Genomic DNA, 15901 nt, shown 5'->3' on the forward strand with positions numbered 1-15901 from the left:
TCATGAGGTTTTATCTCTAGTTAGATCATATTCATGACTTTCCCTGAGGCAAAACCTGATTTTTTTTTGTAAGAGGAAATCAAGATTTTGAGTGGGTAGTGAGTGATGTGTACGGGAAAATCTTATGAGTAACTTCTATGTGAGGTAAGTAGGCAGAAGCTCTTCATAGGAAAAGAGATGACTGAGTAGTTATGGTCTAGCTGTCAAACTGTAAATGTCACTGCAAATTAACTGTGAAAAGCAGCTTTCTGCTATGAGATTTTGGGGTTGTGGGTTTTAAACAAAAGGAGATTTTAGAATAATTTTCAAGGGTATTATTATTATGATTATTATCACTACTACTACTACTACTACTCCTATTATACTCATTGCCATGAGATGTCACTGACCATAACAGTACAAATAAGTTCTAGATTTAAAGAAATTCTAGATTTAAAAAGTGTGTTAATTGACTTCAGGAGTTAATGAGTACATAAATATAACACAGCTGACACAACCTTCAGGAATTTTCTTAAAATACTGAGAAAATCGTGAGAGGAAGAGTAATCTACAACTTGTAAAATTACTCACAGTTTTTCCTAACCATCTGCTACTGACCAGTCCAAGAACAAGGATATTAAGCTGAGTAGACTACCAGTCTGTTCTGCTATTGAATTATCAGTTTAAAAAAAATATTTAAATGACCTATTAGTTTACCTATACTTCACATATGCATAGTAATAACAACCAGTCATAGAAGAAAAAGATACTTATTAACTAAGTCGTGGTATTCATATATTCAGGGAAATTATAGTTATCAGGAATATGTGACTACTTGTGCGTCACCTGAACCAACAACTTCATACTGAGTACCTGTACCAAATTTTAAAAGAGCTCTGCCAATTATCTCTGGGGGCAAAAAGCAGGCATTTTTCTGAGCACAAAGAGCAGACAAAGAGCAGAATTTTTGAAGGAGAATTCTGAGCTCTTCTTCCATGCTCAAAACATTATAAAAGTCTGATACTGACCCCAGCTGTATTTCAGATTTCAGTCATCAGAGTTTTGCAGAGGCAAAAGAAATCTCGTGATAGGGCACAAAAACCAAAGCCTCTCACTTGCATCAGTGGAAGTAGTGGTGGCCACAATGCTAGAGAAAATAGCTTTGTACGACAGAGAAGGAAGAGAAGTGACTACAGCCCCTCATGCTCACAGGTCTTTGCTAAGTAGAGACACTGACAGCAGATCTCCTTCAACATGACCAGGTTGCCTCTGTTACAGATTTCCACTTTCTGTACAACCTCTGTAAAAACAAACCTATTTGTAGCTTCAATTTTCTGGAGGCCTCTTGTTAAAACGTGGGTAGGATGGGTACCTAGGCTGCAGCACCATGATTTTCCCCACTCCCTTTCTACAAACTACCAACATATCTGTGAAACAGGGTGCTCCAGGATAGCATCTCTCTTACCTCACATTGATGCTTAGTGAGGCCCAGGTGTTAAAGGTACTAAATTTCCCCCACAAGCCTGTGTCTCTCGTGTATTATTTACTAGCGCTGCTGAAGACAGATATTAAATTCTCCTGCTTGGGGGACCTAACACTTCACATCCGACACAGCTGCCCAGGTCTGCTGAGCATATTGTCTGAACATTAGCATTGCCCCTGTGTCAGTGTGCTGAATCAGATACAGCCCTGCTTTTGGCAGCTTATGTGCCAGACACCTTATCATGGATTACCAAATCACTTGTCTTCACATAAAGAATGAGAAAGAGGAAAGAATCAAAAACTTTGATTTCAGAGACTTCCAACTGGTAATTTACCAGTTACACAGAAATTTACCGTTTTTTTAGCTGTAGATAGAGTCCTATGAATTATACTTCAGAATCATGGGACAGACCAGTATGGATAAGTTTGGAGCATCACACAAATATCTAAGTTTTGGCATAAGGCTCATGGGGAAGCACTGAGCAGAATTCCCAGTGAATTCATTTGAAAAGGGGATAGCTTTAGGTATGGCAAAGCAGGCAACTGTCTGTCTATAAAAGCACACTGATGTTGGTTGTAGGAAGATCCTTGAAATGAGCAGCCAACCTCTCCTGCCTGAGTAGCCAACACTGCTCTGTGCTGGCCTCCACCTTATGCACTCCTGCTTCTTCATCAACTTTGGGAAGCTTCACTGTGAAAATGTGGAGAGACTTGTTGTAAGGGGAGGAGTGGCTTGTAATCCAGACTGCAAACTGGACAGCACTAGTGCTTAATTCTAATAGGGAAATTAAGTCCTGCCTGTATTGTTGGAGAAGTTAAATTGCCACAGAGGGAATTTCCCTTCACGTTAGGTGCACCAAAATAAATTTAAAAAACAAGCCATGAGCTAGCTGGCCATTTTGTGAGTACATCAGGGAAGAAAAAATTTGATTTAACCAAGTTGTCTTTGCAGAGCTTACAATTAGGGGATTTGGTTTCATTATTATTATGCTTTTTATTTTTTCATTCTTTCAAGCCAGCTATATTTGATGAAGTGTTTTTGCCTTCCTTGAAGTCTCACATGGTTTTCATGGAATTACACTTTGTCAGTGAAGACACATGAATAATAATTCTAACACATTAATAAAACAGGACTAAATAAACATCTTGCAATGCATTTTTTAAGCATATGCAAGTATACAGTCTGGTTGCAAAGAACTACCAATCTGCAAAGCAATAAAGAGTATGGTGCACAGTATTGATTTGTTTTTCCTTTTGTACCACTTACAAAAAATGGATTATTTCAGCTGAAGTGCTCCATCCAGTTTTAGGCACCATCTATTAGACAAGCTAAAGAGAACACAAGAAAGACCAGCAACAATTAAGAGGCTTGATTTAGAGAACACAAAAAGAAGGATTCAGGTTTCCATAGTTTAGGCAAGACTAGGGAGCGCATAACAATAAAGTTCAAAGATGCAGAAAAGTGAAACAAAGAATTCAGTTGTCACCCATGTCAACCAAAGGCCAGGCAGCGAGCAAATCCTTTATTTTAAAAAAACAGAAGTCTGCACAGGACATAAGGAAAAATTTCCATCCAGAATTATATTTAAGCACTTGGACTGGTCAACTAGGAAAACAGTAGGAACTTTAGTGACTGCTTTCAAAAGATTATAGGATGAACAACAAATGGAGACAGTCTAGGTATATTTAATCTTGTCTGGAGCCAAATTTCAGTCTGGAGTGAACAAGGAGAGCATCAACAATGTTGATCCCTGTCTTCCAAGGCTAGGCAGAACCATTTCAGTTATCTCTTCTGAATTTCTGCATAAGGGAGGCTGGGAGATTCCAGAAAATGAAGATTTCATTAAACAATGGAATCTAGTTGAACCAGGAGATGAAAAAAAAGAAAAAAATTATTATTACTACAGTTTAGCAAGAAATTAGGAATTTTAGACTCTGTGATTTGTAACTGAGTTTCCAGGAAAAAAAAATACAGGAAAAGATCATTTGACAAGAAAAAAGAAAAAAGAAAAAAAGGGAAAAAAAAGAAAGAAAAAAAACCAAAAAACCCACCAATATCTGAATAAATCAAAGCTAAACAAAAATCAGTGTTGCCATCATCTTGGGGTAAAAAAAAAAGAGCAAACAAATGTATAAATAGGAGTGTTATATGCAGGATTGATAAAGTAATCCTTCCAAGTGTGATAAGGTATGATTTTAGGGTCCAGCCATAGGCCACATATTTAAAAAAAGATATTGAGAAAATTCTGATGGAGTCAAGAAAACAACACATATAGAAAAAATAGTAGAAAAAAAAGGTTTTCAGTTATAAGTGATGTTTTAAAGAACACATCAGAAAAGTGCAGATGTGTTAGTCTCCAAGTTTACTGAGGACAATATTCAAAAAATAAAAAGTTAACTAGTACACAAACTTTCTAATATAAATAGGGAATATAATTCTAAGGAAAAGTCTGGAATTTTCACCAGTGGAAGGCTTTGGAAACGTTTTCCAAAATTCTCAATGAACTGGGATAGGAATGCTTAAGAACATCAGAGCATTTTGGGCATTTACAAATCTATCCATATATTTCTGAATGTAAGTTGGTTTTCAGTAGATTTTACATTTTATTTTTATATATTTGCCTGCATTTCTTGCCTGCCAATCTTTTGATAAATACAGATCTCAGTTCCAATTTAGTTGTGGGTGGAGTGATCCTAAAATCTAAATGAAGTCAGTGGGTACCTTTAGGAAATCATTCTTCACCAGATGACTGAAAAATTGTTGAGAAACCATTTCCTTAAAAGAAGACAATAAAGGAGGATATTAGGTCATCTACAAGACAATGAGGGCATTTTTTTTAGTTTCAGAGTTTAACTGAAAATGCAATCGTAGATTGAGCACTGCATAATGTAATTACTATCAAGGACATAAGGAATAAGCCTATATAATTTGCATTAGTCAAGACAAATCACGAATATTTTAATTTAGATTAAAACTTTTTTCAGAAACACCCTCTCTGAAGAAGGATTTGGTGTTAAACCATGGCTCTCCTGAACTTCAGCTGATTGTACTGGCTCTCAAGAACCAGCGACAGCTACTGTGATTTCCTGAACACGTAGTTTCTGACAACTTCCCTTTAATACCACTATTCCATTCTTTATTTGGATACAAGGATACAAGGACTGCAGGTAGGAAGCTGGTTACATTGGTTTTCCATCTGTAGCAGTCCCATAAAGAGCCTCAGAATAAAGTTTATATACATATATATATATATATATATATATATATATATATATATGCATGTATCTAAATTTGGAAGTAACTAATTCAATATGAAATGCTAAAAAGATCATCCTTTTGCAAAAATTGGAACTTATTCTTGCATTAGGCTTATAGCAAATTTGAGGCTTTGAGTAAAATCCAAATTTCTCAAAATCTACCAGCATGTCCACATGTGGCTAGCATTCATAATACCAGCATGTGTGTTTAACTCCTTCTAACATCTTGCACAGGGTTTTCCAACCCATGGATTTCACCTTTTTTAACTAACAGCAATTAACAGTCAGCTTTCAAGCTCATGAATGGAATCCTGATGACTACCTTCTCAGATATGCAGAAAATATACATTATGGAAGATAGCAGCCTTGTCACCTCAAAAAATCATAAGAAATGGAAGATTATTCTATCACAGAAGAAACATCATCCCAGTTAAAAAACACTAGGTAGAGATACCAACATGCTGATCACTTAGCATGGTAAATCCTTCCTTCTTGTTGGAAGGTTAAGATCCACCTACAACATATTTGTCCATCTGAAGGGTCTCGTGCAACAAGAATAACAGAACAACGAACCAGCTTTGCATCTTATATATGAAAGTCCTGCTAATTTAGACCTCTGGACAAAAAACAAAACAAAACCTCCAACACTTTTTTCCCCTGTGTTTCTTCATTCTTCTTTGGCAGAGAATATGTGTATTTACCTTTCCCTTCATAACATCATTGCAATGCAGAATAAATGGAGCAGAGGAAAGCACCTGAATATGATATCACCATTTTTCTTGTTTCTTGGCAGCAAAGGGAATTTTCTTACTATTCCATCTGTCTGGAGAAGAAAAAAAAAAAAAAAACTACCATAATAAATTAACAGTCAGATGAAGTTTATAGTGCTGACTTTTTCAAAGTCACATAAGGATGGCCAGATGGAGTCTGCAGGAGTTACTTTAAGGACAACTGACCAGAACAGAAAAGACAAGTATTAACATTCTTTGTCAAGTATTTTATGTAGTGCCCCAGGCCTTAAGTCTCCCAGCGTTGCAACTTATTCTTTTCACAAGAACATGAAAAGATAAAGCTGTACACTATCCAGACTCAATGTACCCTTTTGTAAGCTGAACAAATTCTGCAACATTTCCTATAGCTGCTGCCCGCTCAAGCAAGGTAGAGCACACTGATATAACATTCCTGGAATTTCAGATGTGTATGGGAACAGATGAGCTCCCAGCTTCTCATCAGTTCACCTTATCTGGGGGCACCTTTAACAGGCTCTGTGCTATACCCAGACAAAGTGGCAGTGACTTTTGCCTCCATAAACACTGTGATAATGCCTAGCCCTTTCAGTTCTTCATGGTGCAAATGGTTCTGCTGCCTGGATGAGAGTGTGCCAAAAACCTAGGGAAAACAATCAGAGACAGTGTGGAAGGTCTAGGAGGAGATATGTCCCTGCCTCAGCTGAAAAAATCCACATCCCTCTCAGGTTGTCTCATCCTTCATCAATCACACACCACCCTCTGTACCCACAGCTTAAGAAATATCTGTATAGCTTAAGGAATATCTGTATTATAATAGATAATGCTGACAGCACTTAGTTCTGCCATCATAATGTTGTTAGTAACTGTATACACCATTAGCCAGAGTTCCTGTTACTCAGATTTAAAAAAATCCTGACAAGGCTAATGACTGCAAGTGTCTCTGGATAAAAATCCCACCAGGCATTATAATCCATCTTCACTCTGAAAGAAATGCAAACCTTCCTCTTGCTCTGTCCCACAAACTTCCTGACAAATTTCAAGTACAAAGATATCCTGAAGTAATTTTATTTGAATTTCATCACATAGAACACATACTAGAGTCCTGCATACCACATTCATAATTTTTCATTGTGACAATTTTTAACACCAATATGAAACTCTAAATAAATTTCTGACATCTGATTTCCAAATATGTATGCATTTTTTAACTTTAACATCCCCATTTCATTATTTAGACAGTTTCAAGGTTTTATATAATTTCCTCAATTTCATACTAAAATCAAAACATTACTCTCCGAAAACATTTGTCCAAACTGACAAATACCTTTTAATTATATAAAGAGCAGTCCAATTACAAAATGTAAAGCAGAAAGTTATACATGGACTGACAAGGTAGAAGACTAAACAGGTTAATTTGTAGCACTTCTACTGTATCTGCTGACTTAACTTTTTATTACAAGAAGAAAAATGTAATCTTTTACAATAAAAGCATTATACATGCTACATAACTTACAGAGGAGCAGCCAAGTGTTCCCATTGTACTTTTATCCTCATAAAAACACCACATTGTCAGAACAAAAACTTGCTAGCATATGAGCTTTTTTGAGTAGGACTATTTCCCACATTAGAGCCCTAAGCAGACACATTTATGTCACTACAACCACTCTTTGCAGTTAACACTTTGTTTTAAAGACTCATTTCAAGTCAAGTATCAAAATCAAGAGAGAGCACTCAGATGAAATTCTCTGCAGATAATTTGGTCCAGGAGCATTTAACTTGTCTCTCCATCCGAGGGAGATGACAGTGCATTTAGGTAATCAAACACAGTCCTTAGGACTGACTCCATAGTTCAGAAAATGGCCTTAGCAATTCACCAATATATCTAAATCAGAAATAAAATTTTCTAACAGCTACATTTGTGCTGAGAGTAGCCCATACCATAGCACCCAGACTCAGGGCTGAGCTAAGAAGTCTGAAGGGAACTGGAATTAAATCCTCACAGATATTTTTCTCTAGGTCTAATATAGGTCTCTATTTTCTACTTCACTGCATATAATCTTGCATTGACACAACTCACATAGAGCCAGTCACTTGAAGTGATAGAGTTCCACCCAGACTTGTTGTAAACAACAAACGCCGGAGGAGGGGCATGGACCTCTTGTCAGCCTTCACCAGCAAAGCACTGGTGTTTCCTGGACTGCCACTTCACTACTCGACTGTATCTAGTTTCTGACATCCTTTCCCAAGCAAGCAAAGAAAAAACCCAAAGGGTGATGCCCTCTGCATCTTCTGCCCCAGCTGTACAAGAGTCTGCACTCCCCTGCAACAAGGGGACCTCCACTTGTGGACTGCAGGATTTCTTTTTTTCTTTTTCCCACAAGCTTGAGCTGTATGTTACTCATGAGCAGAAAAGCACATAAAACTCCTGAGCCTAAGGCTGCAGTGCATCTGTCAGAGCAGAGCTAAAATAAGGTTCAATATTTTGGCTTTCCTATACTGTACAAGATTATTTGGCACTGTGCTTTCTGAGTTTGTGAGGTCAGATCTTCAATGTTGCTTTGTTATTATGTGGACTTAAGAGGTCAGTTTAAGGTCTTCTGAGCTTTTAATTTTGGAACATTGTTTTGCTATCCATCCACACCCTTCCAAACAAAATGAAAGCAGCGCAACAAATATTCAGTGAGAATCACAGCTCTATCTGTGCGTGCCACAGGGAGACGAAAATCTCCTTTCAGCTTGAGTATTCATCATGGAGATGCCTGTAAGCTCCAGATACATTTTCCAGGCATTTAAGACTTGCAAATTATAAAACTTTTCTCTGAATCTTTTATACAACTATGACTTCTATTAAAACTGCTTCAAAAGCTGCTTTTTTAAACTAAAGATGCAGGAAGTTGCACATATCATCTTTAGTTGAAACATCTAAGTTGCTGAAGTGCTCTCTTCTTGGGCAGACTGTGTAATGAGTTTTTTACACCTATATAATAAATTAATAATTTAATTTGCTGGTTTGAAACTAGCAGTGTTGGTGTTGTAATGCAGATCATAATCACCTCCAGAGAGCAAATAAATGCCTGTGAGGTTAGAACATGACCTCACACCTCATTCATATGTTATCAAGCTGCAGGGTGAGTCACTAAGCAATTTACTTCTTTGTTTGCCAGGACAAAAGCACTAATGAAAAAAATATCCCACTGAAATTCTTTTCTGTTAAGAATATGCCAGCTGCTGGAAGTGGGCCTGTCCATGAGCCTACTGAGCTACTCACTTTATTTAAACTTTTGGCTTTGTATTGCACACCAGTTTCTATCATTTTAGGGAGACTGCATGGCAAAAGTTAAAATTTCTTGCTCACCATAAGAGAAAACTTACACTTTTATTGCAGGGATATTTGGGACACATCTGTATGCTGTTTTCAAGGAAATATCTTGAGTATATCATATTAAGTAAATAGAACACCTACAGAAACAATAGAATATGTTACTTCTTAAATTTTATGAATATTTTCTTATTCCTTGTTAGTCTGGTTTGCACAGAATTACATCTTTTAACTATCTTCATACATGTCAAAATATAAAAGAGTGCATAATTTCTATTATGCAGTCACTGAGTTGTACAGTATTTTGGTTGACTACAGGACTTTTTAACATAAAACATATTAAAGACACATGAATCTGTTACTGTGTGAGATTCAAAGCCAGATTTCTGAGGCTTTTGTCTTTTATGCTGTGTTGGCACAAACCTAGGTATTACTCTAACTACAACTCTATTGCAAAACACTTCCAGAGGCAACATCAGTAATATTTTGGATGACAAATGACTTTTCTTAAAATGCCTCTCATTGAGCCAATGACATATTAATTCTTAAATCACAAAATCCATTTATTCACAAATGTATGTTTTCTAACACTGCTGTTTTGCCTACAGGTATAGGATTATTATTGAAGTGAACTGGCATGTTTGTTAGCTGACTTCTCATTTACTGAAACAACAGGGCCTTACAAGGTCCTCGGGAAATTTCTGACCCTGAAAAAGCAGAGGCCTTTACAGGTAGCCTTCTCTGGTTGCCTGCTTTCCTGGCTCCAGAAGAGATGCTCTTTGGGAAGAGATGCTGTTTTTAATCAGTTTTCATCCAAGAAGGAACATTTACTTTTTTTTTCTTTTTTTTTTTTTTGAGTATGCATTAGTTATGCTAGTTTTTAGCAAAGAGATTAAGCTAGATAAAAAGCAATTTATTGCCAAGTACACTGAGTATTTGGCACCAGCTACCCTAACCAACAAATTTTGTGTTGAGCTGTTAAATAATCTCTTGTCCTACTTCTCCATATGTGAGCCTAGAAATACCTATCTGAGATTATCCTTTTCAGATGTAATCTTCAGTGACCCAAAATAATGAGAGAGAAACATTGTCTTTCTGATTCCTGGGGCCTTTATTCTTCCTTGTCCCCAAATAACATCATCTTGAGTTCATACTTCAGTAACTGTTTCCCAGCAGCCTATAGATTCAAATAATCATAGGATCCTCCTAAACGAAGGAAAGAAAACTGTAGAGGCACAGCACAAAAATTCAACACTGCACTGTAATTTAAATTCTCTGTGCTATTCTTAGCCTCGAAGTGATATTCTGAACAGCTCTACAGCATCTAAAGGAAATGCTTCATTATTTCTTTGATGGTTGCCAACTGTCTACTACTGTCTTTACTACCCTGGAGGTAACTACATGCAGAAAAGAAGAAAAAAGTCCAAACAACAAACTAGATACAAAATATAGAGAGAGACAACATGACACTCTTGATCAAAGCAGAATGGACATTTTGTGTGCCAGCTTCGTAATGAACAGAGTACTCAGAAGCACTGAAAATTTAAAACTGGTTATATCCTTTACTTAAAAGCACCACCCCACTAATAAAATACCCATTATACAAGGTTTTAGCAGTAAGCTAAAATACAGCTAGAAATAAATAGAATGATAGACAGTACACAAATGAAAAACATTTCTGAAGTAGTATCCACCTAATAACTATATGCTAAATGCATATTTTTTCTTAGTTCTTTTAAATTGTGATTCCTATGCAAACCATAACATGGCAGATCTGCTAGTCCTCATATTTTTCTGTCCTTATCAATAGGAGTTCATATACAGAGTTAAAAACCAGAACAGCTCAGTGCTTCACTGTATAATGTTACCTTGCCTGTGCTTTGCACTGGTTCACCAAAGAGTGCTTCATCCCCAGATTATAAACATCCTTCATCTGAATTATATGGAACAAATTATGTTGCTCTACGTCAGAGTAGGTTGGTCCTCAATGACATGAACTAAGGTTCCCATGCCAAGGTAAGGGAAGTCTTTTCCTGATGGCAGTGGACTCTAATATATTTACTTGCTAAATGAAAATAAAACATGTGGTGGTACTGTCATAAATTAAAGGCAAAGGAAATGTCCCATATTGCTCTGACTGGGAACTGGGAAGCTGCAAGTATTCAGGCTCCCATCTGCAATACATAATGACTGCAAAACAATTCTGCAATTTTTCACAGCAGCTGCAGCCAGCCCTGAAAAAATATTCTCATATTTAACAAGTTTGCAAAATTACAGTTCTCAACCAATTGCTCTTTTTGGCTGCCCCAAATAGGCCATCTGGGTTTGTAGATTAAGTCAAAATCAAATGGTTAGAGTTGATAAAGTTTTCAAAATAAATTTCCAGTGATCAAAAATATTTAGTAACATCACCTTTGTTGTCTCCTTCTGTAATTAATCTCTGCAATGATGTTCCTGGTTGTGAATATATTTTTGGAAAAAAATAGACATTTACTAACCTGAGGTAGAGTTGCCAAAACCTATGAGATCATTTGATCTTGAAATGGAAAACAGAAAAATTGCTCATATCTCATGTCATTGATTGGAGAAGAAAATACTTGGTGTGGTCCTAAAAGCTAAATTTAAATTTAAAGCCCCTCCAATTAACATAATTTTTGCATATATTTTTCTCCTAATCACTACTATAATTCAGAAAGTTTCCCCTATTTAGCTGAAGATACTTTCTTGAAATCTTACAAGAGATTAGCTATGTGTGAAATAGCATTGGTTTCTATTTAGCTTTCAGAAGTCACTAATAATGTAAGGCAATGGGAAAATCTACAGTGAAGATTCCAAACTCTGATAAAGAAACCAGAGTCTTCCTATGCCAGAGGCAGTCAGAAGATGCACAAGTGCTTCACTGGCCATAGTGGGAGATCTTCCATCAGACATCAATGGCTCACCGCAATTTTCTGCCTTTAATGGTTATTGACAAATGAATCTTCCTGTTAATGATCTGATAGAAAATAACTTGCAACTGTGTGGAGCATCCCAGTTATCCAGCAACACTAAGGCACCTGGTTCCAGACCATGAAGACAAGTGCTTCCAAGGAGAATTTTGAATAGGATCTTCTTCACAGACCTGACTGGGTTTCTCCTGTAGGAAGGAATCATACTGTGTTCTTAAAGGTAGCTAGAACTGACACAGATCTTTGTCTTTTAGAAATTTATACTGATCTCAAGCCGTGCCTTTTCACATGGACAGCTTGGAGCAGACCTGGAAACTATAAAAAGCACATCATAGCCAATGAAAGCCTCACATCTATAATCTTCAAAGACTCATAAAACTGGAGCAAATGATTCATGGTTCCTATTGCTGCATCGTAATCATACACAACTCACAGTTCTACAACGGTTTGGGAGCAAAGCGAAACTTCACAGTTATGAACAAGCTGTCCTTAAAGAGTTTGAATATATTCAAGCCCTAAACTTGTATTTGAGGGTTATTGTTTTGAATGCAAACCAACACTCCCTGAACAAACATGATGAAAGAATTTGCATGACAGCCCCCAAGCCAAACTGAGCTGTTTCAGACTGCCACGGTGTGATATACATGATATACAATCCTGAGCTTCCTGTTCCTCACAGGAAAAAGTATAAGGCAGATACAGAAATGATGGTGGTTAACATTCAGCTCTGAACATCTCAGAGGTCAGTGCTTGCCAGGCCATCCCAGCTGGTGAATCAAAGTACCTAAGACATCTCTGGCAATTCCCCAGTCTTATTACAGAAGGGGTAAGAACCTCTCAATTTGTTATTTTTCATTTCAGATTAGTTAAAAATAGTTCTGATGAAAAAGGAAACAAAGAGGAGGTAGTCTTACCCTAAATTTTGCCTTTCCCTTACTTAAATTTACCTTTTCTTTAGTGGAGATGAAGTATATTAGCCCATCTGAAATTAAACTATTTGGCATGAAGCCAAGTATTTAATAGCCTGAAATGAAGCCAAATTATTTCCTTCTTTCTTTGCATCTCTCTTCTATCTGCTTTTATCATCTTGGTTGGATCAAAGACAACAAACTAATATTAAAATATTTCCAGCTACTCAAGATGTCTATTGGAAAACATCTCCCATGACTGACAGAGCAATATACAACATGGGAATAATATCCTAAACTTCTCAGAGGAAAATTAAAAGCATCTTTTTTAAACTGACAAATTATTTTTAGTTTAGAGTCCTACCTTATTTTCACAGACAGGGATGATCATAAACTGTGAATAAACTCAATAAAAAATAGTAATTTTATTTACCTCTCCATTCCTCTGGCTGTGAACTGTGAGTCAGATCATCTGTCTTCCTTTGGACTGCTGAGTGAGTGGAATAACACGAGCTCTGACCAAACACAAATGAATACATAGCACAATTCAAAATAATACAATATCAATATCCAAAGAAAGATGCCAGCTAATGATGTTCTATAATAATACTTATAGTCAAACTGAAACCTCCTTGGATACAAAGCCAGGGAGTATTTGTTCCTTAGTGTCAAACCCACCTTTTTTGAAATTACCTGATAAAATCAAAGTAAACTTGGACCTGTCACAGCATTAACACATCATCTCTGTTTCAGACCAGAAGGAAGGATTATACAACAGGAGGATGACTTCCCCATCACCCCCTGGGCCCCCACACCCAAGCTTAGTAATTTTCATGCACTAAAATATATTGCTTATTCCCACAAACTCTCTCCAGGACATAAATATAAACCTTAATGAACAATGTACTGATGTATGAGAAGACTAATTAAATGAGTTACTAAACTAAAAGTTTTACACAGCATAATGACACACAATAATAAGTTCCTGTCCTTTCAGATACTCTGAAATACAGCATATTCATCTCAATATTGAAATACTGTTTTCTTGCATTTGATTTTAAAATAAAACCAATAAGTTATATTATGTCATTGACTAAAGTTGTTTTGAAATATGTTTGGCAGTTTGCTTATAAGCTACAACTTGCTTTTAAGGTACAACTCTCATTGTCAGAAATAATCAAATTCCTTTAAAACACTGCTTGTAATTGAGTGACAAAATGTCCATGGAATTTATTTACATCAAGATTATTTGAAGATATGACTAAATAGGCATATTAGCTGTCATTCTAAGAACAGCTTCTTTTTGAAATTGATTGGAAGCCCATATTAAACTCCCTTGTATGGTGTAACTCCCAGTAAATTAAATATTCTCCTTAAGCTATAGATTTCTGTTCTCAATTAAGCATTAACCTTAGACACAGAACCAGTAAATAGATTTTAATATAGTATCACAGTTTTTTCATCTTAAAAAAGAGCTAACTCCAACTCATAAATGTTCTTTCCTAAAATAAATAAGCAGAAGTATGTCATGGCATGTTCTCATCTCAAGAGTTACTAGGGAACTCACAAGCATTGATGCCTGCTTCCCTCATTGTTGATAGATATAGTATTTCTGTTCATAGGAAATTCTTAAATTTTTTTATACAACTGCACAGCACTTTTAGTGCCTGACAAAGTTTATCTAGTCAAACTTTTTATATGATTCAATCACAGAAGGCAGCCAACCCTTTACCTTACTACATAAACCTACTTACACTCATCTGATATAACCTCACAGTTACCATTTGTCTCCATTACCTTTGCACATCCAAATATTTATCTGCATCACCTGCCTTTATTGCTTAAGATTTGAATTTCTCTAGATTTTGCTATTCATGGACACTCTGATTTCACCAAAGGATTAAACTAGCCTGATCACTACGTCTCATAGCACCTTGAGATGCTTACATTTGTAAGCATCTTTACAAATGAGTTCTAGACAACATTACCTCACTCAAAGCATCCTTACAAAGGAATTGTAGACAACATTGCCTCTATTGGAATGTCAGATGAGGGCAATATGGGGAACTTGTGACAGTAAAATGGGCAACAGATATTGCCAAGGCTGAGAACAGCGGGCAAGTCCGCCAAAAACACTACCTGGGGATTGGTGACTGTGCTGGTTTTGGCTGGGATAGAGTTAATGTTCTTCCCAATAGCTGGTGCAGATCCAATCTATTGGACCGCTGATCCCGAAGGACCACAAGGATATTCCATACTACATGGCATCATATAGCCATGGCTCAGCATATAAACCTGGGGGCAGAGGGCTGAAGTTCCACTGCTCAGGCATTGGTGTGGCATCAGTGGATTGATGGTGAGCAATTGTTTTAATCTGCATCATTTGCCTTTATTTCCATCTCTTTGCTATTTTTGTTTTCATTACAAACCATTATTATTATTATTATTATTATTATTATTATTATTATTATTATTATTACTACTACTACTACTACTACAACTACCACCACCACTACTATTAATACTACTACTACTACAACTGCTACTACTACTTTAGATTTGATTTCATGTCATTTAATTCTAGTTATTAAACTGATTTTATTCCTAATGAAACATTTTCTCACTTTTACCCTTCCAAATCTCTTTCCCCGTTTCCCCAGGGCAGGAGTGAGTAAATAGCTATAATGGCATCAGTTGCTCTTGTGGATTAAATTGTGACACTGGGCTACAACAATAAATTTAGGAATGTGGGAGAAGTGCATACCTGCAAGTTACTGATATGAGGGGGGCATGGTTACAACTCATGTGGATTGGTATGAATGTCAGTTCATGGTGCGTGGTTAAACTGAATAATGCCATGAATGAGTAATAATGTGTAGAAATGTAGTTCCCTCTTGTAGCAGCAGAGAAGCTGATCCAACATTTCTATCAGATCAATAGAAATCTCATTCATGAAAGAATGCAAAGAGTTAGCCAAGAGTAGCTATAAGCAATGCATTCACACTGGATATGTGTGACAACAAACTAATATTAAAATATTTCCAGCTACTTAAGATGTCTATTGGAAAACATCTCCCTTGACTGACAGAACAATATACAATAGGAGAATAATATCCTGAACTTCTGAGAGGAAAATAAAAAGCATCTTTTTTAAACTGACAAATTATTTTTAGTTTAGAGTCCTACCTCATTTTCACAGACTGGGGGATGATTATAAATTGTGAATGAAACTGGATGTGTGTCTCAGGATTAACTTTA

Source organism: Ammospiza nelsoni, chromosome Z, assembly GCF_027579445.1.
Source record: "Ammospiza nelsoni isolate bAmmNel1 chromosome Z, bAmmNel1.pri, whole genome shotgun sequence".
Taxonomy (NCBI): Eukaryota; Metazoa; Chordata; class Aves; order Passeriformes; family Passerellidae; genus Ammospiza; species Ammospiza nelsoni.